The sequence below is a fragment of the Ruditapes philippinarum genome, unplaced genomic scaffold, assembly GCF_026571515.1.
Source record: "Ruditapes philippinarum isolate M1 unplaced genomic scaffold, ASM2657151v2 ctg1819_1_1_1_1, whole genome shotgun sequence".
Lineage (NCBI taxonomy): Eukaryota > Metazoa > Mollusca > Bivalvia > Venerida > Veneridae > Ruditapes > Ruditapes philippinarum.
In genome coordinates, this window is record NW_026866564.1 from 105,329 (window position 1) to 132,194 (window position 26,866).

Consider the following 26,866-nt stretch of genomic DNA (forward strand, 5'->3'; position numbering starts at 1 on the left):
GTAGTACAATATCCGATCTATAAGCACATGTTTTTGTGAAGTGTTATATGTTACGCACTCTTTGTTAATGTTTACTCTTTGTAACACTTTCACATTCGTTAACCGCATACTTTTAAATGCAATTTCAAAATAATTAAAATGCGTCATTTTATATTTATATTTCATTGCATAATCGTTAACAAATTATTATAATAGTATTATGCTGTTAATTATTTTTCACATTCCTTTCAAATATCATAAATAATTCATTTAGAATTAAAGGCATGTAAATTGTGTTCTCAGTAACGAAAAGCGTTAACAGCGGCGGAGATACAATTTCAAAGTGAGATAACTAAAGCAAAACTAATGATGAATAATTATTCTGATAAAAGTTAAATTGTTCTTAATCCAAAATTGCTGATAATTAATTGCATTATTCGTTAATTAATGTTATTAAATGTTATACAACTGTTAACTGTTTTCAAATGATTTAACTTTTTGATTCTGAAATCCAAATACGACAATTTAAACGGGACATGAAGTAAGTAATAATATATATTTAATAAAATATAAGGAAAAAATACATTAAATACATTTATTTATAAATAAAATCAAACTTAATGGTAGTTTGAAGATATTATTGTTATTTTATAAATTGAAACCATGTGAACATTTCACGTTATTATTATTTCATGTTAATAACTCTCCAATTTGTAGATTTTCGATCTATGGGGATGAAAATGAATGCGAAGTGTTCCATGTAATGCAGTCTTTGTTTAATGTTCATTCTCTGTAACAGTGCATTCGTTAACGGCATACTTTTAAATACAATTATAAAATAATTGAAATGCGTCATTTTATGCATAGAGGATTAAAGATTATGATAATACTTTAATGCAGTGAATTGTTTAATTTTTCCATTCCTTTCAAATATCATAATAATTCATTTAGAGTTATAGGCATGAAAATTGTGTTCTTTTTCACAGTAACGAAAAGCGTTAACAGAAGCGGAGATGCAATTTCAAAGTGAGATAACTAAAGCAAAACTAAGGATGAATAATTATTTTGATAAAAGTGGAATTGTTCTTAATCAAAAATTGCTGATACTTAATTGCATTATTCGTTAATCAATGTTATTAACTGTTATAAAACTGTTATCTGTGCTAATCACATCAATCAACAAGTGGTAATGCCTCGCTGTAACTGGTAGAACTGTTAAGATAAACATTCCCGTACGTATAGCAAGACTTTACTAAAACATGATCGACAGAGCAATATTTACTCAGTAGAGAGGAGAGTTAACATGTGCTAGGATATATATCTATAACTTTAATTTGATACATTTTGATATGAAACAGTGAATTAAATTTTTCTCAACAACAATAATAATTTTTATAATAAAAAATTATTTTCAATATAAGAAAAGCAGCTGGACTTGACCACACATAACATAGTAAGTTGCTTTATTCCTTTATTTCACTTTATCATTGTATTTTGTTATTGAAATAATATTAGATTTAAAGAGCATTTACCAAAAAATTTACTTTCTGATTCTCTTTAAAGCAAATGCTATTGCAAGTGCAAATTTTAAAAGGGCATGAAGAAAATAATAACAGAAAAAAATGAATAAATTTATTGATATAAAAACTAAATGGTATTTTGATATAAGTGTGATTTTCAAGGAGTTTCAATGTTTGGTAAAATTTTATTTGTTTTTCCTGAAAATGGTCGATTCAAAGATATATTAATTGGAAAAATTTCATTACCATTTAGGATAATTTCATTTTTCTTGAAATAAATTATAAGTTTTCTTATTTCATAGGAAAACATTTCCATGACCTTTATTTAAATATAAAGGGACATTATGCCTCAAAAATAACTCTTAAGAAATGTCAAACATATTTTCCGTAGTGTTTAAATAATGGATTAGAAGCATGTTAAGATGTTTAACAACTAAAAGAAGTGGGAATGTATTGTAAATTTAGCGAAATGTAAGCTAAGTAGTATTTTGACTTCCATAAAAAATACTAATTCACTATAAGCATAGAAATTATCAACAGCTAAAGATGCAACAGTTAATTCACTTTTGTAGCAAGTTAGTTGTAATTACTTCTAAAAAATGTAACAAATATTACTGATACCAAATGTTAACATCTTTTGAGAGAGAGAGAAAAAAAGATCGGTTTTTAAGGCATTTCTTACTTTAGATTCTTTCTTCATGCGTGAAACATTTGTCCATTTTATAGATTCATTTTGCATTGGAAATGGATCTCATTATTCGGCATTCATGATGAAACATTTCCATCGAATATTAGGAGAAATCTGTCCACGTCATTGGCCTTAATGAGTTACACTGGCACTCTAACAGTGGCCTTATCGTTCTCTATCTTAGCAAGCCAACTGTACGTAATTCCTAGATAATTGATAATGCAAGGTTTACAAGATCGGACACTGTTACGGCCTACATTTCCCTGATGTATAGTGAAGATTACGGAATATATCAATCCTAGTATATTAATAGATGCCAGCAATACTCTTTTTAGCAGAATATATAACAAGAATAAGTTTGGTTTGGTTGCTGTTTAGTTATATTTTGTATACATTTTAATATATTTACCATATGTCCACTTTACAGCTCCTGGGTAACATAAAAAATCAAAAGTCCAACAGAGAGATGTTTGAATAAGATGATTATGTAAACGAAATAATAATAAGACTGATGATGTTAACCTAAACGATGGACAAATACTGTCAAATTTCATAAAATTCAAAATGAACAGTTTATTTAAATGATTCATTTATAGAGATGAAATTTCCGAAAGTACATATTGTTTAAGAGTGTAATTGTTAAATAATAAAACTAAATACTACATTATATTTATGATGTTACATAGTGTTACAAATAATAGTATAAAGTATTCAATGTGTGCTAGTTAATAAAAATGCACTTTTGTTGAGTAAAAAAATGTACTTTTATTACTTGAACAAATACATGTATATATAACACTCGTTTATCAGGGTTTCAGCGAAATTTAGCGCTTATCTTTTTTATTCCTTGAAACAAAAATATGTATAAAATGATTTCAGCGAAATTTAGCGCTTATCTAAGAATGCATGTCTAGAAACAATATTTTACTATATTTCAACGTTTATTTGACATGTTACTCTGCGTGAAGTAAGATATCAAGTTGAACAAGGCTGCGTCCCTTTCTGTTTTTACAGGGAAACTATTGAAATATTTACTTTGTTTTACATTTAAGTTTACAAGGCAAATGTAAGGAGAATCTATTATAAAGAACTAAACTTTAAGGGAATTTGAAATAAATCAGTCAGCAATTTGAAGGTTTCAACAAGAATTAAAAGTTTCACCATTGAAGGGAACGAAAATGATGGTTTTAAATTATTCCCTGCAGTTGTTATTCATTACAAAAGGCTAAATATAGGGCACACTGGCCAAATATTATACATTTTTATTAATAAAAATGTCAGGTATGGTTAGCAAAAAAATTAATTTCTAACAGCTTTATGCTTTCAACCGTTTGACATACCACCATAGAACTTGTTTATTCTAATTAAGCTACCATGTTTACCAAGGATCAAGTCTGTTTACGTGAATACTTCTGATATATCGCAGATGAATCAAAATACGACCTTGATGTTCAATATATCTGACCCTAGGTATCATGGCAACTGTTTTTCTTTAGCGTTTGACTGTTGAAGAGTTGTTCAGAAAAACCTAGAGACTAATCTTCATTGACCCGTAATAACGATTAGTTTTGACGATTTTAGTCACGCTACTTATAAAACAATAAAATTTAAATTGTACGGTTGCATAACAACCTCATGAATCATAAAAAAGAATGGATTTAATTCGCTATGATGTTGAAACAGTACCTTTAGACGCTTGCAGAAATCATAATCACAAAGTAATAAACAATATTGCTTTTTTCACCGATTCTTTCATTTTTCATTCTTTATCGTATATAAATCGGTGTGAAGAGGTGAACAAGACGTTTAAATGTTTATTTCGTTGAGTGGAAAGACGAGATTTTAGCATTAAATCATTTAGGCGCGTTGTCCGGTATATACTTAGTGTGGTGCTCCAACACCTTTTTAGTCTCATTCATAAAGAACATATTTTAAAACATGCAGTCGTTCCTGCATTACGCAATGACATATCATGAATACAGGATTCTTCATTTTCATTAACATTTGTGATAGCATTAATATCAAAGCCGATCGATACCATCAGATCTTAGACATACAGACAGGAATATCTTGCTCGATAGTAATTGTTACGGCGGCATCAATGTACGCTAAACAGTTACCCGACAGCTAGATATACAGGCTGTGATTAATTCTTTTTCTTACATATGACATATAAATCATATTAAGAAGGAGATTACGAAAACACCTATTTCATTTAGTACTTTTTTCTAATAGAAGCGTTTGAATTTACAACTTCTGTCTTAACAGCAAAATGAGTCATTCTAACATAAACGGCGCGCGGGAATGACGTGCAATAAAATACAATTTACAGCATTGCTAATAAATTAGATCTGCTTGTTGAATATAATTTTATTACTCTAGAGTCATATAAAAGTAAAATTTGTAAATAAAATGTTCATATACGTGCATTATTCTGGTTTGCGTGCTTGAAAAGCAATGGATCATAATTGTGAAATAAAATCGCGTGATTTTCTTCATATATTGCATTGATTGTACAATACTATTTGTCGTTTCATTAAATTTATATTAACCGGCTGTTGATGAAGTTTACGAATTTTTGTACATTCAATATGAATATTATTGTACTTTTTGTTGGTTTAGAACAATATTCGTATAAATTTTGTTTAATCTTCTCTAATTATTTAGTTGTCATAAAACGCTTTTTCATTACATGAACATTTTGAACGGATCGTAATGGTGTAAATAAGTTTGAATTGTTTCTTGCTGTTTCCATATTTCTGTGTAACTCTTCATTTCATGAAATGCTACAAGATAGCGACGATGATCCAATTTCAGAAACAAGATACATTGTATCATTTATGCGAAACAAATGATGCGTTATTAATACTGTATGATAAGAGTAAGAGCGTTCTAATGAAAGTTTAATGATATGCCGACTTTAAACTGTATTCCAGATGCATCCAGGCGGACTAGTAATGAATTGCACATTATTTGCGTTACCTGCTACAAAGACAATTTATCCGTGCTAATCACGTTATTCAACAAACGGTGATGCCTCTCAATTACTGATAGATCGAATATACACATTCTCGTACAGTTAACTATAATATACTCAAGTATTATCGACACACAAGCATTCGCTCCGTAGCGTCATAGAGTAACAGGGCATCAAAATCGCTCCATTCTTAATTTAATATACTCATCTTATTGGATTGTAAATTCTTATCAAAACTAACTTGAAGAAAAAAAACTGGATTATTACGATCATTATTACAGCGTGAGTTGTTTTTTTCATTTGATTTTTGCAATTGTGTTAAATTTATATACCATATATACATGCTTTGTTACTACTTAAATAGCACTTATTTATATAATCGGAATTTTCATATTTCAATTTTCCACGAACGAGTAAAATTGAGCAGGAATGCGAAGTATTTTAAATTAGACAACTGTTTTTAGAAGGATACAAGACAGTATTCAAATTGCTCAAAAATGCCTAAAAGATATTTTTAATTAAGATAAATAATACCATTATTTTTATTTATCAGTATTATAAATATGTAAATAATGAAGAACAAAATTAGGTTAATATATATATTTTTGATAAAGTTGAGTAAAGTCAAGGTAAACTTTCTGTTACGTCAAACCAATCATCGGTTGCCCACGGTATATATTACATACATACTACATTATTTACGGAATATATACTGGATATACATCATGTGTGAAACCTTGTGACATGAATATATGTCTGTACGTGTACGTCTTTGAAAATATATTTTCATAAACACACACAAGAAATTGTTTAGATAAGAAATGAAAAAATAAAATATACGTGTACGATATAATCCATGAGTTGTATGTAATTGGTATAGAGTAGTATCATATTTCGAGAATTCTCGTCGACTGACATTTGCGCGGAATTTATCATTTCTGTGTTAAACGTTGAATTCCATGAATTCTAGATTCTCAAACAAATGATGAAGTTGATTTAATTTGAGATATCAAGTAACATTCAATAGCCATGCATCTCTTACATAAGAAAGAAATTAATTCTTAAACGTAAAACTTTCACATCTTGAAAAAATATGATATCGTCACAACAAAAAAAATAATTAATATTCTAAAAAATTAAAGAAATATTTGCATAATTATATTAATAAGATTAAGTATAAAATATGTTGAAATGTTAAACTTGTCTACATCATCATCATAATGATCATAATCATCATCACAATTATCATCATCAAAACCCTTATCTTCACCGCCATAATTATCATCATCATTATCATCACTTATCACCACCTTTTTAATACTATCAACACCCTCACAAGCACCAATTAAAACAAAAAACAATATTATAACAAAATCATCATCATCATCATCACAGCCCTCATCATCACCATCTCCAGTACTTTCATCACCCTCACGACAACCAAAGAAACAACAACTAAAACAACAATAACATCATCATTATCATCAAACAACAACAACGAGTCAGTAGCAGAAGCAACAACATAACGATATCACGAGTTTTATACTTTCATTACGAATACGTTCTTCTTTATAGTCTGATTTTATTGACCTATCAATAATGAATACATTATAGCACTCATTTAAATATTCTATCCCAATTCGGTTTTGTCCGTTTATTTTACGTGAACTAATATGGAGTATATCACTAACGTTTGGAAAACTCCCACTAGCTTAATGTTAGTACTCGTAACTTCCGCAATAGCACAGTCGGTTAAGTGATTACCTAATGTATGAGAGGTCCGAGGTTCGATCCCTTCTTTTGACATCCTTTTTAGACTTATTCTGTCTTTATTTTTAGATATATTTTATAGAAAATCGTCAAGCGCTTGCAAAGTTGTCTATACGGATATGAAACAACGAAGAAACACTGAATTGTCACATTTTGTTTTGTATTTTACGGCACTGAAAATACATTTATTGATTGTAATCCCAAAGAATTTCCAGTATCAATTCTTTAACAATATTATACAAAAATATAGTACATTTATTTATTTACAAAATTGTGCAAAACATATTAAAAACAGGAAAACCATAACTTCAAAAAAATTGAAAATAGTTATGTATAAGAAAAAACCCTGGACATACACTGTCTCGATCTTACAACATGTAGCACATTTTGATATTATATACCCGTGGTTTACCCTATTGCGCTATAACGGTCAGTGTAACAAATTCATAGCAACTAGATGAATTTTATCACATCTTACTGCGCACATCTCACGTAATTTACCGAACATTTATCGAATATTAATATATTCTGTGCATTGACCGTATAATGAGTATGGAATTGACAGGTTAATAAAATCAAACGATAATTTGATACTTTGACTGAGTTGTATGTACAAACATTCATTATTTTTTGACGAAGGGTTGTTATAGAGTATTATTTGAGATTGGCAATCTTGATGTTACACTCAGCAGGGATACTATATGGTATTTCACTAAAAAAAGATTATTATCACTATAATGAATACCGTATATCCAAGTTGCACGAACGTTTCATTGTCTGGCATTACTTTCCTCAAAGATATCATGCAATTATTGAGACACTTGTGATTTCTGCTATCATCACGTAGAAATCAAGATTATATAAAATTCGTCAATAACGGTTATTTATTCTGAACACAAAGCGCGGTCAATACGGTCTTTTATTGTTTGTTTGCCCTGTATATAAAGTTTTAAGTAAGCTTTGGATTCATGGCCTCAAGGGATATATAAACCAGGCAAGAAAGCTTTCTTTCAGACAAAATTCTATTATTTTAGAACTAGCCTACGGAACGTCTTTGGTTCAACCCAGATACCCGCTCGTGTCTGAAACAATGCATGGTGGCGGACTTAAGTTCTTCATTCACCAGTTAAACGGAAAAGTCGCCATGCGACATTTGCTGTGTTGATCCGACGTAAAACCCAATCAGAAAAATCGTTTTAGAAAATATAGCTTTTGTAAGAAATTTACAAGTTATTTCTAACTGATAGTCATAAATAAAAGTAATGCTTTCACTCTAACATTGTTTAAACATTAAGATTCTTATCAGCATACTAAATAGTAAAACATGTTTCAGTCATTATGTTGTCATGATTTCCATTCAATACTCGTGTTGTATCAACAGGAACAGTAAGCGTATTCTGTTTTCCTGATAAATGCAGTCACTCGGTAAAGATAACATTTTGAAACATATTTCAATAACCATCAGAGTTTACAAGAAACGCATGACCTAAAATTCTTACGAAAAAAATAGAATATTTTGTAAGATTAAAGCCCCATTAAGCCTATGTCTCAGAAATTCCATCATTTTTATTTTCACATTTTTTTTTTCATTTTTGATATCTTGTTACAGTTTCCAAAAACTACTCTTTTTGCCATACAGATGAGTATCTTTGCTCTTTTTGTTTTGTTGGTATTTCATAACATTATAGTGAATTCGTTGTTTGTCTGAAAGTCAAAATACTACTTTGTTTTACATTTTGCTTCCCTTAAGACACATTACTGTGCGTAGTGCTACTTTCTCCAGCTGTTAAACTTCTTACATATTCTAAATCCATAATCAAAATATTCCTTTAAGTCAACATATATTTGACATTTCTAAAGAATATAAAAACATGAATTTCTGAGACATAAATGAACATGTAAGCATTTGTAAATGCATATTTTCCTGTTCAATTATTACTTATCTAACTGTTTTTGCTTCTAGAAATAATATCAGATGCATTTACGTAATACATGCATAGCTGCACTCATCTAATAATTTCTACAATTTGCAGACAAATTTAGTCCTAACAAATTGTAATCAAACGCACTTCAGACCTAAAGACCGTAGACATATACGAGAACTTTAATGCTCATCAATCATTGATTAATTTTTGAATTATACACTTTATCTATCAATCGTATAACAACTGTAAATTTGCCTTATAATACTGAAAATCATATTATCAAAGTACTGCAGTGCTGATTTAAGGGGTTGTTTTGGATTTTAAAGGACTATTAAAACGTTAAAGTTCTCACTCAAAAACGACATCCATAGCGAGAAAATAGATCGGAATAACGTTTGATTTAAAACAAAAGACCTCTCGATGCAGGCTATTTTTAACTTCACATCTTCTATTTTTTGTTTGGTAATAAAGAAGAACAATGCGACTTTTTGTGTCACAGCAAAACCCCTGTATCATGTACATTCTCTAAAATATCTAAAACATTAAAAACCACATTATCATAGGAAATAATATAGTACAAATATACATAATTTATAGGATATGCAAAATAGTTTACTTCACTTCTTTTATTTCTTTGGTATAAAAAATCTGGTAACAAAGTGATCCCTCGGAAGCATTAATCACAACAAAATTACCAGAGAATTGCAGACTCGGTTTGATTGAGTCTGTACATGAAGGATAATGAGTACGTGCAACATCCCTCACGCCCCCTAGCACCGACTTGAGCGGTACTAAATTCTCAACACTTAATAGTGCTGGCATCATGATACCGAAGAACCAGAAAAATATAACAACACTGAAGTGAAGTACGGGGCAACTTTTTACAGCTGCCACACAGCACTTGACACCTGCTGTTGTGAAGTATAAAAATCTGGAAACAAAGTGATCCCTCGGAAGCATTAATCACAACAAAATTACCAGAGAATTGCAGACTCGGTTTGATTGAGTCTGTACATGAAGGATAATGAATACGTGCAACATCCCTCACGCCCCTAGCACCGGCTTGAGCGGTACTCAATTCTCAACACTTAATAGTGCTGGCAAAAGACATAAAGACATACTATCCGTCTGTTTGTAGTCCAGTAAAACCCCTGTGTCATGTACATTCTCAAACACTAAAATTTATAAAACATTAAAAATAACATTATCATAGGAAACAACATACAATTATACATCATTTATTGGATATTTACGATAGTTGAATTTGCTTCTTCTATTTGTTGGTAATAAATGAGTACAATGCATCTGCTTGCATGACAGCAAACCCCTGTATCATGTACATTCTAGTACACTGAGATATTTCATTTTCTGAATAATCATTATCAGGTTTATAACACTGACTGTATACACAAATGTTACATATAAAATAAAAAATTAACAGCGATACCATTATCAAATATAACATAATGTTAAGTTTAAAGTTTCTTATGTTCACCTACTTAAACATCCCTCATCAACCATTAAAATAGTCAATTACAATAACAATAAATGATGTATAAATAACTTTGTACTACTGAGAGAATACATATATAGTTTAAGAGTCGATGCAAACATAGAAAACAGTTAAAACAGTTAAGAAAACCAATCTGGTTGTTTTCCTCGTACGTTTATTGATTTAACCAATGAAAGTACATATTGTTTAAGAGTGTAATCATTAAAGAAAAAAACTAAATACTACATTATATTTATGATGTTACATAGTGTTGCAAATAATAGTATAAGATAGTTTCAAAAAAGTATTCAATGTGTGCTAGTTAATAAAAATGCACTTTCGTTGTGAAAAAATGTACTTTTATTACTTGAACAAATACATGTATATATAACACTCGTTTATCAGGGTTTCAGCGAAATTTAGCGCTTATCTTTTTTATTCCTTGAAACAAAAATATGTATAACATGATTTCAGCGAAATTTAGCGCTAATCTTAGAAAACATGTCTAGAATAATGTGATATGTTACTCTACAGGAAGTAAGATATCAAGTGGTACATGTACAAGGCGGCGTCTCTTTCTGTTTTTAACGGTGAAACTCTTGAATTATTTACATTGTTTTACATTTAACTTTACAGGGCAAATGTAGAATTTATTTTTTTAATGAAGAACTAAATGAATTTAACGTTTATATTAGAAATCAAGGACATTTCTAGTAAATCAGTCAGCAATTTGAAGGTTTTAACAAGAATTAAAAGTTTTACCATGGAAGGTAACGAAGTTGATGGTTTTAAATTATTTCCTGCAGTTGTTATTCATTATAGAAGTCTAAATATAGGGCACACTGGCCATATACATTTTTATTAAGAAAGGTGCCAGGTATGGTAAGCAAAAAAAATTCTAACAGCTTTATGCCTTCAACCGGTTGACATACCACCATAGATCTTGTTTATTCTAATTCAGCTGCGATGTTTACCAAGGATCATGTCTGTTTACGGGAATACTTCTGATATATCGCAGATGAATCACAATTAACCCTTGTATATATTTGACCCGTGGTATCACGGCAACTGTTTTTCTTTACCGGTTGTTCAACTAATCTTTATTGACTCGTAGTAACGGTTAATTTTGACATTTTAGTCACGGTATTTATAAAACGACTGCGTAAAAATCTCGTGAATAAAAATAAAATGGATTTAACTCACGACAAGGTTGGAGCAGAACCTATAGATGCTTGCAGAAATCATGATCACAAAGTAGTAAAAAAATCGATTTTTTCACCGATTCTTACATTTCTTATTCTTTATCGTATATAAATCCGTGTGAAGAGATAAACGAGACGTTTAAGAGTTTATTTCGTTGAGTGAAAAGGCGTGGTTTTAGCATTCAATCATTCAGGCGCGTTGTCCGGTATATACCGGGATACGATATTTAGTGTGGTGCTCAATCACCTTTTTAATCGCACTCATAAAGAATATATTTTAAAACATGCAGTCGTTCAATCATTACCTTGAATGCAGGATTCGTCATTTTCATTATCATTTTTGATAGCATTAATGTCAAAGCCGATCGATATCATAAGCATCTCAGGCAGGCTGTCGGTACGGACCGGAATATCTTGCTCGGGGGGGGGGGGGGGTAATTGTTTACGGCGGTAATGAGGCTCTGTCGAGTTTACGCTAAACAGTTACCCGACAGCTATATATTCCCGTCTGTGACGACAGGCTACGCCCTTGTGATATAATTCCTCGAATCCAAATTTAGCGATAAAATCATTGCTTAGGATATATTATTTCTTAATTAGAAATAAATTACAAAAACTAATATTTTCATTTAGCACATTTTTCTTATAGTAGCATATGAATTTGCACGGCAAATGACGTCATTCTTAGGACGCAATTCATTCATAAACGTCGCGCGGGAATGACGTGCAAGAAAATACAACAACAAGCATTGCTCATAAATTAGATCTGCTTATTGAACATAATTAATTTTTTTCTAGAGTCTTATAAAAGTAAATTGGTAATATTAATATACGTGCATTTTGTTCTGGTTTACGTGCCTTGAAAGCAATGGATACTAATTGTGAAATTACATCTGCGTTTTTATTTATACATTGCATTGATTGTAACTATAATGTGTCGTTTCATTAAATTTTTATATTTAGTTTACGAACAGTCTGCACAATCAGTTTGAATACTTATGTATTCTTTGTTAATTGAGAATAATATTTAGATAAATTGTTTAATCGTCTCTAATTATATAGTTGTCATAGAACACTATTTCATAACTTAAAATATAACGGTTCTTAAAGGTGTAAATGAAGTTTGAATTCTTTCTTGCAGTTTTCATATTTCTGTGTAGCTCTTCATTTCATGAAATTGCTAAAGGACAGCCACGATGATCCAATTTCAGAAACAAGAAACAGTGTATCATTTATGCGAAAAAAAATGATGCGTTATTAAAATGATAAGATTAACAGCGTTCTAATATAAGTTTCATGATGTGCCGACTTAAAACTGTACGCTTCCAGGCAGACTAGTAATGAATTGCTTCCTGCTACAAAGACAATTTATCCGTGCTAATCACGTTATTGCCTCTCTATTACTGATAGAGCGAATATACACATTCTCGTACAGTTAACTATAATATACTCAAATATTATCGACACATGAGCATTCGCTCTGTAGCGTGCTAGAGTAGCAGGGCATCAAAATCGCTTCATTCTTAATTTAATATACTCATCTTATTGGACTATAAATTATTGTCAAAACTAACTTGAAGAAAAAACAACTGGATTATTACGATCATTATTACATCGTGAGTTTTTTCATTTGATTTTTGCAATTGTGTTAAATTTGTATACTATATATCCATGCTTTGTTACTACTTTTAGCACTTTCTTATATAATCGGACATTTGATATTTCAATTTTCCACCAAAAGTTAGCATGATCCAGTAAAATTGAGCAGGAATATGCGAAGTATTTTGAATTAGACAAATATTGTTTTTTTAAATGATAACAGACATTATATACAAATTCTTCAAAATACATACAAGAAATTTTTAACATCGGGATAAATGTAAATAATACCACTGTATTTACTTATCAGTTCAAGTATTATTAATATTAAATGAAGATAAATTAAGGTTAATATATATTTTTTAATAAAGTTGAGTAAAACAAGTGTAAACCTTTCTGTTAGGTGAAACCTTGTGACATGAATAGAGGTCTAAGTACGTGTACGTCTTTGAATTCATATTTTATAAACACACACAAAAATTGTTTAGATAAGAAATGAAAAAATAAAATATAAGTTTACGATATAATCCACGAGTTGTATGTAATTGATGATAGAGTTGTAACAGATTTCGGGAATTCTCGTCATCTGACATTTGCGCGGAATTCATCATTTCTGGGTTAAACGTTGAATTTCATGAATTCTGGATTCTCAAACAGATGATGAAGTTAATTAAATTCGAGATATCAAGTAACATTCAATAGCCATGCATCTCTTACATATGAAAGATATTAATTCTTAAACGTAAAACTTTTACATCTTGTAAAATATGATATCACCACTTCAGTAAATTAAATGACAGGAACTCTTCGAAATTAAAAAAATATTTTGTTAGGTATATTAATACTTAGATTAAGTATAAAATAAGTTGAAATGTTAAGCTTGTCTACATCATCATCATAATCATCATCATCATCATCATCATCATCATCATCATCATCATCACCATAATTATCGTCAACGCCATAATTATCATCATTATCATTATCAACACCCTAATCATTAACATTTTCAGTTTTATCATCACCCTCACAACCACCAATTAAAAAAATAAAAACACTATCAGCATCATTATCATCATCATTATCATCACTACCACCCTAATCATCATCATCCCCACCACCCTCATCATTACCATCGTTCATCGCCCTCTAGACCACCAACATAAACAGCAACTACAACAACAACATCACCAGCAGCAGCAGAAGCAACAATTGAACGATAATTTTACAGCTTTTACTTATCAATTTCTTTCATCGGCAGGAATTCATATGTTCTTCTTTTGATCCGTTGACTTAGCTGTATCTACAAAAATGCATTATTATTTTGACAAAGGGTTGTTATAAAGTAGTATATGAAATTGGCAATCAAATGATATAGTGTTGGTATACACTAAGCAGGGGGACTATACAGTATTTCATTGAAAACAAATTCTAATCACTACAATGGATACCGTATTTCCAAGTTGCACGAATGTTTCATTGTCTGGTATTACTTTACTCAATTATATCATGCAATTATTGAGACACCGGTGATTTCTGCTTGCATTTTAATGACTTTCATCACGTACACATCGAGATTACATAAAAGTCGTCAATAACTGTTATTTATTTTGCTAATACTTGCTTTTTATTGTATGTTTGCCCAGTATATAAAGTTTAAAGTGAGCTTTGGATTCATGGCCTCAATGGATATATAAGCCAGACAAGATTCTATTAATTTAGAAGTAGCCTATGGAACGTCTGTGGTTCAACCCAGGTACCCGCTCGTGACCGAAACAATGCACGCACGGAGGTGGGGGACTTATTTCTTCATTCACCAGTAAAACGGGAAAAGTCGCCATGTCACATTTGCTGTGTTGATCCGACGTAAAACCCAATCAACAAAATCGTTAAAGAAAATATAGCTTTTGTATGAAGTTTACAAGTTATTTCTAACTGATAGTCATGAATAAAAGTAATGCTTTCACTCTGACAATGTTATCAGCATACTAAAAAGTTAAACATGTTTCAGGCATTAAGTTGTCATGATTTCCATTCAATACTCGTGTTGTATCAACACGAACAGAAAACCTATTCTGTTTTCCTGATAAATGCAGTCCACGGGGGAGGAAGTGTTACACGAAGGATGGAGTTCTTATGATAACTTGTTTGGAGTTCTTATGATAACTGTCACGGAGTTCCTGGAAAACGTTACGGATTTCTGTGGAAAACTTTTCTATATACTTGGAGAACTCGCGTAAAAAACGGTTATTTTTAACTTTAAATGGGGAGTTTGAGGTGCTAAATTAAACTTTGATAATTAAGCTTGCCCAACATATTGTATTATGTTTCAGAAAAAATCTTTTAGTCCATATTTCGTCGCCGTTTTTAGAAAAAAATCTGGTAGTTTTGAGAAAAAATCCAAATTACTTGCTAATTCGTACATATTGACCTTTTCATTTGTGATCTTCTTCGTTGCTATACATAATCACCTAATTATAGTGGAGAGTTGCAAACATTAAGCCCAGGCTAATAAATGTATACCCGATTTTTCAAATGTTACGGAGTTCTTGCGATAACTCAAAATATGTCCTCGAGTTCTTATGATAACTTTTGTTACTGCCAGTGTGTTTTTGTGCTTAATTACGGCACGTTTAAGCGTATTTTATTAGTCAATAAGTGTGTAAATCATTATGAAGCATAGTACACTTATCATTTGCACAAAAATTTGGTTTTATAACGTTGGTTTTGATCGTGTTTTAGTTCCTAATTAAATTTGTGTGAAATCATATTGACATTATAAAACCCAACGAATTCACTAAATGTTTCTGTGTATACTGTTCGTCAACAAAAGTTTTATGTCATAAGTTTCCGCAAATGCAACATTGAGGCCATGTGGCAAAATTAAAACACGATCATTCAATATATCTGGAGAAGACATAACTCTGCTTTGGTTGTACAGTCTACATAGGATAAACAGGTGCTAAGCTATCTTCAGGAACGACCGCCTACGTGGTCGAGAGTTTGAGTCGATGACTTCTAATCCAGTTATCTCTCTAGGCGTGGGTTCGATCCCCGGGAGATGCCTTTGGGTAGTTTTAGCACGGAGGAAGGTAGTCTAGTACTGGTGTAACTCTCCAGGAACGATGGTTTGGAAACTACCCGCCCATATGACTGAAATACTGTTGGAAAGGCGTAAAATGAAACAAACAGACAAACAAAAATCTTCAGGAAAACCTGAATCAGCGGTCACCTGTATTCAGCAGTAAGATGCTTTAAAACCGTTCAAGAAAAATTGTTTAAAACTTACATTTTTTTTCTCAGTTACATGTTTTTTAAGCAACCGCCTTTCTAAAGCAGACAATAACTAGTTGGGCTTCCCTCAAGAAGCGTCTAAGTAAATTGTATCATTATATACCATGTTTCGTATACAACCGGGATACCCTTCACACCCATGCACCCGAAATGTATGATTTTTTTATTCATATAAAAAAAAAATCAACCGATTACTACCGATCTCTTCGACAGATTTGCACGTGCCCTACGGTTCGAGCGCCACTCGTGAAATATACCTTTTGGTGCTCACTCGGTGAAATATATTTCAATCTTACACTAAACTAAACAAATTTTTCTTTTTATTACATGCAAAGAAACGTTTTAAAAAGACATTAAAACCTAATAGTGAATGAAAAGCGCGCCAACTAATAATACAACGTGACGTCATTTACGACGTCACGTCATTAAGTTGGTACCTGCAGTATTGGTGGCACGCTGGTATTGTCACTAAACAAAGGTAAGGGGTTTAAAAATTTCAAAAACGGGAAAATTCATCAAAGTGGTAATTTCGACAGTTTCAAACAAGTGAAATTACAGTTTTATTCACTAGAAAAAAACCCCAAAAAAATATTTTGTAATCATTTTCAGCAAAAGTTGTTGCAAAATTTCCGCAACTAGGACTCCAACTTTGATAAGAAAAAATGTATGCAGTAATTTTCCGAATATGGAAATTGCTGTAGGTCACGTGATGCTACATTGGATTTAATAGAGAAAGGAACAAGGTACATAAACGGCATGAACCTTATGGTGACTCACATATCTTATTGAAGACTTACTTTCTATCGTCATATAATTGTCATAGAACTTTATACGTTTCTATGACAAAAACTGATACCTTTTAGAGATTGAAATACCCGTTGAATACAAAAAGACAACACCCACCTCATTAAATTAAGATAAAGGTAGTGCATACTACCTCCTTTTTTGCTGAAAATCATTTACATGCATACCGATAGCATAGTTACTTAATGTTCTCTAAAACTGCCAGGAATAATGTATATATGACGAAATCATGCTTGAGTATTAAATTCAAAGCGTATTTTTATCCTGTAAATAAATGCTCTTCATCAAGTATGTTTACAGTCATTCCAATAAAATAAAAAAATACGCACACAAAAAGACCAAAACAAACACAAAAAACACAAGAAACGGAGGTAAGAAAAATGTCTCTTGAACCAAAACCAACGTTATATAACCAAATTGTTGTGCAAATGATAAGCGTACTATGCTTCATAATGATTTAAACACTAATTGACTAATAAAATACGCTTAAACGTGCCGTGATTAAGCACAAAAACACGCTGGCAGTAACAAAAGTTATCATAAGAACTCCAGGACATATTTTGAGTTATCACAAGAACTCCGTAACATTTGAAAAATCGGGTATAAATTTATTAGCCTGGGCTTTATATTTGCAACTCTCTATAATAATTAGGTAATTAAGTATAGCAACGAAGAAGATCACAAATGGAAAGGTCAATATGTACGAATTAGCCAGTAATTTGGTATTTTTTCTCAAAACTACCAGATTTTTTTTAAAAAGGCGACAAATATGGACTAAAAGATTTTTTCTGAAACAAAATACAATATGTAGGGCAAGCTTAATTATCAAAGTTTAATTTATCACCTCAAACTCCCCATTTAAAGTGAAAAATAACCGTTTTTTACGCGAGTTCTCCAAGTATATAGAAAAGTTTTCCACAGAAACCCGTAACGTTTTCCAGGAACTCCGTGACAGTTATCATAAGAACTCCAAACAAGTTATCATAAGAACTCCATCCTTCGTGTAACACTTCCTCCCCCGTGCAGTCACTCGATAAAGATAACAATTTGGTTTGAAACACATTTCGATTATAATCAGAGCTTACAAGAAACGTATGATCTATATCATTTGTAAAATTCTGACGAATAAAGAAACGACTTAGTAAGATGCTTCAGAAATTCCATCATTTTATTTCATTTTTTTTGTTGTATATTGTTACAGTGTCAAAAAATAATAATTTGCCATATAGGTGAACAGCGGTACCGTTATGAAATATAACATAACTTTTATTAAATGTTTTTTAGGTTCACTTTTTTAAACAATTTCCCTTTAAACAACCATTAAAAATTTAATTACAATAAACAATAATTTTGATGTTCTAACTTAAATGGGTTTTTAACCCCAACCTAGAATGAAAAAACAAAATTAAAAGTGAAAATTGAATCATAAGAACAAAACACGTGCGCCACTTGAAAATGTGTGCAGAAGCATAGCAGTTTGGCTCGTAATATAACAATAATTTTCATTTAATGAAGTGTTATATAAATCAGCAATGCTGATTTTACATGTAAAAGTCTTATGATAGGTTTGTACTCGAAGTGAATTATATGAATTTTATCCGTTTTAACAACCTGTTAAAAAGATAAAATTAAGCTTTGTCTTGAATTCTTTTCGTATGAGATAGAAACATAAACACTTATTATAAGTCTAACTAATGTGCATCTCAAAACAACTTTATACGAGTATGTATAAAGTAGAGAAGAGAAAAACGAAATCCCTCAAAAACGTCCAAAATGGTATCCATCAATGCTGTTTATGCTAGTTAACGTTTTGTCATAAAGTTAGTTACCAATAAAATCAGAAAATACATACTCATATTTTAAATTGACAGCAAAACTAATCTTATTTTTGAAATGCTTTCAAGAACTTTTGACAAATACAAAATGTATGAATATGGTTCAAATATATTTCAGCAATTGTAAATTTGTAAAGTAATGACGGCTCTGAATCTAAAATATGGTTTGATGCATAATTTGTTATGTCGTGATAGACTATGTGTAAATATTAAATCTTCTACATGATTCTGTTCATATCTAAATTTATGACATGTTTATACCGTTTCTGTATCTAACTCCACACCCTTTCCAAAAAATTATGATAATAAAAATAAATAAATGAAACAACAAAAAAAATAACAACAACAACATTTCTACCAATGAAAGGAGAGACGAAACGTAACAAAACACGAACACACGCGCACACACAAAACGCACGCGAACGCAAACACTCAACAATGCCACCTATAGTAATTGACTTTCAAAATACTTTTAAATAAATTTATACATGCTGTCGTAGATTTTTATTTTTAGAAAATAGAACATGAACTAGTTCACAATAAGTAACATCTGCTCAATAATTGACATTAATCAGATGTACATTTATCCTTTGAAGTGTAACATTGTAACATTAAGATCCCATTCCATCACATCTCTAACGAAATACGAGCTTCTATTAGTAATGGAAAGATAAAAACACAAGATTTGAAGTTATCACATTTTTTTCCGAGAACAGTTTGTTAATTATCTAGAATTTTGTGAGTTGTACATTATCAAATTTCTAAATCAATCCCGGGTTAAAAGATATGCTCTCACAAGTGAAATTCCCGGAGGTTTCCATGTCGTGGAATTTTGAAGATGTAGAACTTCAGTTATTCGTATTTATCTAAACTTTACAGCATGCATTCGTTATAATAAATATACTGTGCGACTTTCGGAAAAGAGTTGTGATATTATATTACATGTTATCAAAGAAAACTATAAGACCCAGTGTCTGATCTCATTTATAACGGAGAAATATTTGTCCGCCCCGAGGTTCATACCACCACCGGTTCCAGGCCTCGAGAGAACCCGATGCAATATGGCAACAGGGAAAGCATCGGGTTCTCTCGAGGTAAATAAACGCGATAATCATATTCTTTTTCGCTCGTCTCATGTTTTTTGTTGTGTATTTTTGATACGACAAGTATTATTTTCAAGTTTAGGTCCGTTAAAACGCTTCGAAAACAAAAGTATTTCTCTTCCATTTATTGATCATTCTTACAGAAGAAAATCTAAAAGATATTTCCAGCTCGATGAACAAAATGTTTTTTTTTCCATTTATTACCATCCATATATTTTATGCCGAATCACTGTGATGCGATTATTCTGCAATCAAGTGATAGCAAGAGCTGAGTATTTTAATTCCCAATAAGACGAAACGCTATGCCGTAACATGAAACTAATTTCCACGAGAACATTTACCAGCGATAAAAAATCTCTAATTTATTCCGTCGTCATATTTGTACGAGTCATCAAAACATGATTCGTTAGAATGTCTTTCATTTATGTAGAATATTCCTTAATGATTCTTCTTAATAAAACTGTAAAAGACAAACCGTTTGAAATCATGTGCAGATGTTTCCAAATTCAAAATTTCACCGTTTCCATGATTAAATGTTTCAATGATTTAAATGAATTCTGCTTAAGCCGGTGCTATAGGGCGTGCAAGCCTGCAATATTTTCAATTTTGTCGTCGTCTTGGGCGATCTTTTGGGATTCCGTTTTTCTCTTAAATGGATATGTACACACTATGATCTTTTCATTTATAAATTACAATGAAATATTCATGTTGATTCAAATTGTTTAATATTAAAACAATGAAAAACTTCACGCTATACTTTTAATACTTTTCATGTTACATTCATAAATAAAAGTGTCAGATACGGTGAGTAAATAGATTTGTTGTTTTCAACTGTTTGACATACCATTATAGACCTTGTTTATTTTTATTAAGCTGCCATGTTTACCAGGGTTCAAGTCTGTTTACGTGAATAACTCTGATATATCGCAGATGAATCAAAATAAAACCTTGTATATATTTGACACTAGGTGTCATGGCAACTGTTTTTCTTTAGCGTTTGACAGTTGAAGAGGTGTCCAGAAGAATTTAAAGACTAATATTCCTTGACCCGTAGTAACGATTACTTTTGACGAATTTAGTCACGGTATTTATGAAACAATAAAATTCAAATTCTACGGTTGCATAACAATCTCATGAATAAAAAGAATGAAAGAATGGATTTAACTCTTTACAGTGTTGGAGCAGTAATATAGACGCTTGCAGAATTAATGATCAAAACGTAGTAAAAAAAAAACATCGTTTTTTTCACCAATCCTTACATTGCTCATTCTTTACCGTATATAAATCGGTGTGAAGAGAAGAACGAGACATTAAAATGTTTATTTCGTTGGGTGAAAAGGGGAGAGTTTAGCATTTGATCATTCAGACGCGTTGTCCGGTATATACCGGAATACGGTATTTAGTGTGGTGCTCCAACACCTTTTTAGTCTCACTCATAAAGAATGTATTTTAAAACATGCAGTCGTTCTATCATTACGCAATGACATATTATGAATGCAGCATTCGTCATTTTTATTATCATTCATGATAGCATTAATATCAAAGCCGATCGATATCATAAGCAGGCTGTCGGTACGGACCGGAATTTCTAGCTCGAGGGTAATTGTTTACGGCGGTAATGAGACTCTGTCGAATTTACGCTTAACAGTTATCCGACAGCTAGATATTTCCGTCTGTGACGACAGGCTACGCCCTCGTGATATAATTTCACGCATCCGAATTTAACGATAAAATCATTGCTTGGGATATATTATTTCTTAATAAGAAATAAATTACGAAAACTAATATTTTCATTTAGCACTTTTTTCTTATAGTAGCATATGAATTTACACGGCAAATAACGTCATTTTAAGAACGCAAAGTTCATAAACGTCGCGCGGGAATGACGTGCAAGAAAAAAACAACCCCAATCATTGACATTAACAGTTATCCGACAGCTAGTGACTACAGGCTACGCCCTCGTGATATAATTTCACGCATCCGAATTTAGCGATAAAATCATTGCTTGGGATATATTATTTCTTAATAAGAAATAAATTACGAAAACTAATATTTTCATTTAGCATTTTTTTCTTATAGTAGCATATGAATTTACACGACAAATAACGTCATTTTAAGAATGCGAAGTTCATAAACGTCGCGCGGGAATGACGTGCAAGAAAAAAACAACCCCAATCATTGCTTATAAATTAGATCTGCTTATTGAAAACAAATCTATTTCTCCAGAGTCCTATAAAAGTAAATTGGAAATATTAATATACGTGCATTTTTCCGGTTAACGTGCCTTGAAAGCAATGGATAATAATTGTGAAATTACATGTTGCGTTTTTCGTTAAACATTGCATTGATTTTAAATATAATTTGTCGTTTCATCAACTTTATAAATTAAACGAACTCCTGCACAATCAGTTTGAATACTTATGTATTTATTTAGAACAATATTCGTATAAATTGTTTAATCGTATATAACAATATAGTTGTCATAAAACGCTATTTCATAACATGACATTTTTAACGGATCGTAAAAGTGTATATGAAGTTTGAATTCTTTCTTGCAGTTTCCATATTTCTGTGTAACTCTTCAATTCATGAAATTGCTACAGGATAGCGACGATGATCCATTTTCAGAAACAAGATACATTGTATCATTAATGCGAAACAAATGATGCATTATAAATATGATAAGAGTAAGAGCGTTCTAATGAAAGTTAATGATTTGCCGACTTTAAACTTTATTCCAGACGCATCCAGGCGGACTAGTAATGAATTGCACATTATTTGCGTTTCCTGCTACAAAGACAATTTATCCGTGCTAATCACGTTATTACCTCTCTATTACTGATAGAGCGAATATACACATTCTCGTACAGTTAACTATAATATACTCAAATATTATCGACATACAAGCATTCGCTCTGTAGCGGGCATCAAAAATCGCTCCGTACTTAATTTAATATACTCATCTTATTAGATTATAAATTCTTATCAAAACTAACTTGAAGGAAAAAAACTTGATTATTACGATCTTTATTTCGGCGTGAGTTTTTTTTTTCATTGGATTTTTGCAATTGTGTTAAATCTATATGCCATATATACATGCTGTGTTACTACTTTTAGCACTTTCTTATATAATCGGACATTTGATATTTCAATTTTCCACCAACGAGTAAATTTGATCAGGAATGCGAAGTATTTTAAATTAGACAACTTTTTTTTAGAAGGATAGAAAACATTATTGAAATATTTTAAAAATGCCTACCAGATATTTTCAATTAAGATACTAAATAGATAAATAATACCATTCTATTTATTTATCAGTATCATAAATATGTAAATAATGGAAAAAAAACATTTATGTAAATATATATATATATTTTTGATAAAGTTGAGTAAAGTCAAGGTAAACTTTCTGTTACGTCAAACCAATCATCGGTTACCCACGGTATAATTTACATACATACTAAATTATTTAAGAAATATATACTGAATATACATCATGTGTGAATCCTTGTGACATGAATATATGTCTGTACGTGTGCGTCTTTAAAATTATATTTTCATATACGCACACAATAAATTGTTAAAATAAGAAAGGAAAAAAAAAATTAGTGTACGATATAATTCATGAGTTGTATATATTGGTTATATAGTAGTAACAGATTTCGAGAATCTCATCGACTGACATTTGCGCGGAATTTATCATTTGTAGGTTAAACGTTAAATTCCACGAATTCTAGATTCTCAAAGAAATGATGAAGTTGAATTAATTTGAGATATCAGGTAACATTCAATAGCCATAGATCCCTTACATAAGAAATTAATTTATTCTTTAACGTAAGACTTTATGATAGTAATAATAATAATATTATTAATAATATTAATAATAATAATAATAATAATAATAAAAATAATAATAACAATGATAGTAATAATAATAATAATAATAATAATAATAATAATAATAATAATAATAAAAATAAGAATAATAGTAATTATAATAATAATAATAATAATTATAATAACAATAATAACAAATAACAACATTTTCAGTATCATCTTCACCCTCACAATCACCAATTAAGAAAAAAACACTCTCATCATCATCACCATCATCACCATCATCATCATCATCATCATCATCATCATACCATCTTTCATCGCCCTCACAACCACCAATAAAAACAGCAACTACAACAACAACATCATCACCAGCAGCAGCAGCAGCAGAAGCAACAACTGAACGTCTTCATTTTACAGCTTTTACTTATCAATTTCTTTCACACGTTCTTCACTGAGCTTTATCTACAAACATGCATTATTATTTTGACAAAGGGTTGTTATAAAATTGGTAATCATATGATATAGTTTTGGTATACACTCAGGAGAGCGACTATATGGTATTTCACTGAAAAAAGATTCTAATCAGTATAATGAATACCGTATTTCCAAGTTGCACGAATGTTGCATTGTCTAGCATTACTTTACTCAATGATATCATGCAATTATTGAGACACCGGTGATTTCTGCTTGCATTTTATTGACTTTCATCACGTACACATCAAGATTACATAAAAGTCGTCAATAACTGTTACTAATTGTGCACACAAAGCGCGGTCATTACGGCTTTTCATTGTTTTTTTTTCGCCCTGTATATAACGTTTAAAGTAAGGTCTCAAGGAATTTATAAACCAGGCGAGAATGCTTTCTTTCAGACAAAATTCTATTCCTTTAGAACTAGCCTACGGAACGTCTGTGGTTCAACCAACGCCTGAAACAATGCATGGTGGGGAGATCTTAGTTCTTCCTTCACCAGTAAAACATGAAAGTCGCCATACGACATTTGCTGTGTTGATGCGGCGTAAAAGCCAATCAACAACAACAACAACAAAAAAACACAAAAAAAAAACGTTTTAGAAAATATAGCTTTTGTAAGAAATTTACAAGTTATTTCTTAATGATAGTCATGAATAAAAGTAATGCTTTCACTCAGACATTGTTTAAACATTAAGATTCTTCTCAGCATACTAAAACATGTTTCAGGCATAAAGTTGTCATGATTTCCATTCAATACTCGTGTTGTATGAACACAAACAGAAAACCTATTCTGTTTTCCTGATAAATGCATTCACTCGATAAAGATAACATTTTCGTTTGAAACATATTTCAATTACCATCAGAGTTTACAAGAAACTTATGACCTAAATATTAATTTGTAAAATTCTTACGAACAAATAGAATATTTTGTAAGATTAAAGCCCCATTAAGCCTATGTCTCAGAAATTCCATCATTTTTATTTTCACATTTTTTATTTTTGATATCTTGTTACAGTTTCCAATAACTACTCTTTTTGCCATACAGATGAATATCTTTGTTCTTTTTGTTTTGTTGGTATTCATAACATTATAGTGAATTTGTTTTTTGTCTGGACGTTAAAATACTACTTTGTTTACATTTCGCTACACTTAAGACACATTACTGTGCATTCAGTGCTACCTTTTCCAGCTGTTAAACATCTAACATACACTCTAAATCCATAATCAAAATATTCTTTTAAATTAACACATATTTGACATTTCTAAAGACTTTTGATAAATTTGAATTTCTGAGGCATAATGTTGATGTATTAAAAGATGAATTACTTGCATACTTGTCCGTTTCATTGTACTAATCCATTTTTTCTATTAGGAATTATAACAGATGAATTTATTTTATACAGGCATAGATGCACTCATTTAATAATTTTTAAAATTTGCGGACAAATCTAGTCCTTACAAATTTCAATCAAACGCACTTCAGACGGACAGATCGTAGACATATACGAGAACTTTAACGCTCATCAATCAGTGATTAAATTTGAATTATACACTTTATCTAGGCCTGAGATTTTTTCTAAGATTTGAATTATACACTTTATCTATCAATCGTTTAACAACTGTAAATTTGCCTTTAAATTATAATACTGAAAATCATATTATCAAAGTACTGCAGTGCTGATTAAAGGCGTTGTTTTGAATTTTAAAAGACTGTTCTCACTCATAGCGAGAAAATACATCGGAATAACGACTGATTTAAACAAACACCACTCTTTTCGATGCAGGGTATTTCTAACTTCACATATTCCATTTTTTTGGTAATAAAGAAGAACAATCCGACTTTTTGTGTTACAGCAAAACCCCTGTATCATTTACATTCTCAAACACTAAAATATATAAAACATTAAAAACCGCATTATCATAGGAGACAATATAGTACAAATATACATAATTTATAGGATATGCAGAATAGTTAACTTCACTTCTTTTATTTGTTTGGTATAATGACATACCATACGTCTTTTTTATATTCCAGAAAAACCTCTGTATCATGTACATTCTCAAACCCTAAAATTTATAAAACATTAAAAACACATTATCATAGGAGACAGCATACAAATATACATCATTTATTGGATATTCAAGAATGTTAACTTCGCTTCTTCTATGTGTTGGTTAAAAAGAAGTACAATTGCCTTTGTTTGTATTTTTAAAGTTTAACCCCTGTATCGTGTACTTTTTAGTACACTGAAATACTGCATTTTCTGAATGATCATTATCTGGTTTGTAACACTGACTGTATAACATATAAAATAAACATTTAACAGCGGTACCGTTAACAAATATAACATAATTGTTATTTGA

General features: G+C 30.8%; 1 protein-coding gene across 1 annotated transcript in view; it reads left to right on the forward strand.

The window, feature by feature from the left end:
• Nucleotides 1–1,288: 1,288 nt before the first annotated feature.
• Nucleotides 1,289–26,866, forward strand: part of LOC132732922 (glutathione hydrolase 1 proenzyme-like) — a 48,127-nt gene continuing 22,549 nt past the window's right edge. Inside the window, exon 1 of the mRNA XM_060719447.1 lies at nt 1,289–1,432. The gene's annotated coding sequence lies outside the window, so the exon portion shown is untranslated. The remainder of the gene's footprint in view (nt 1,433–26,866) is intronic.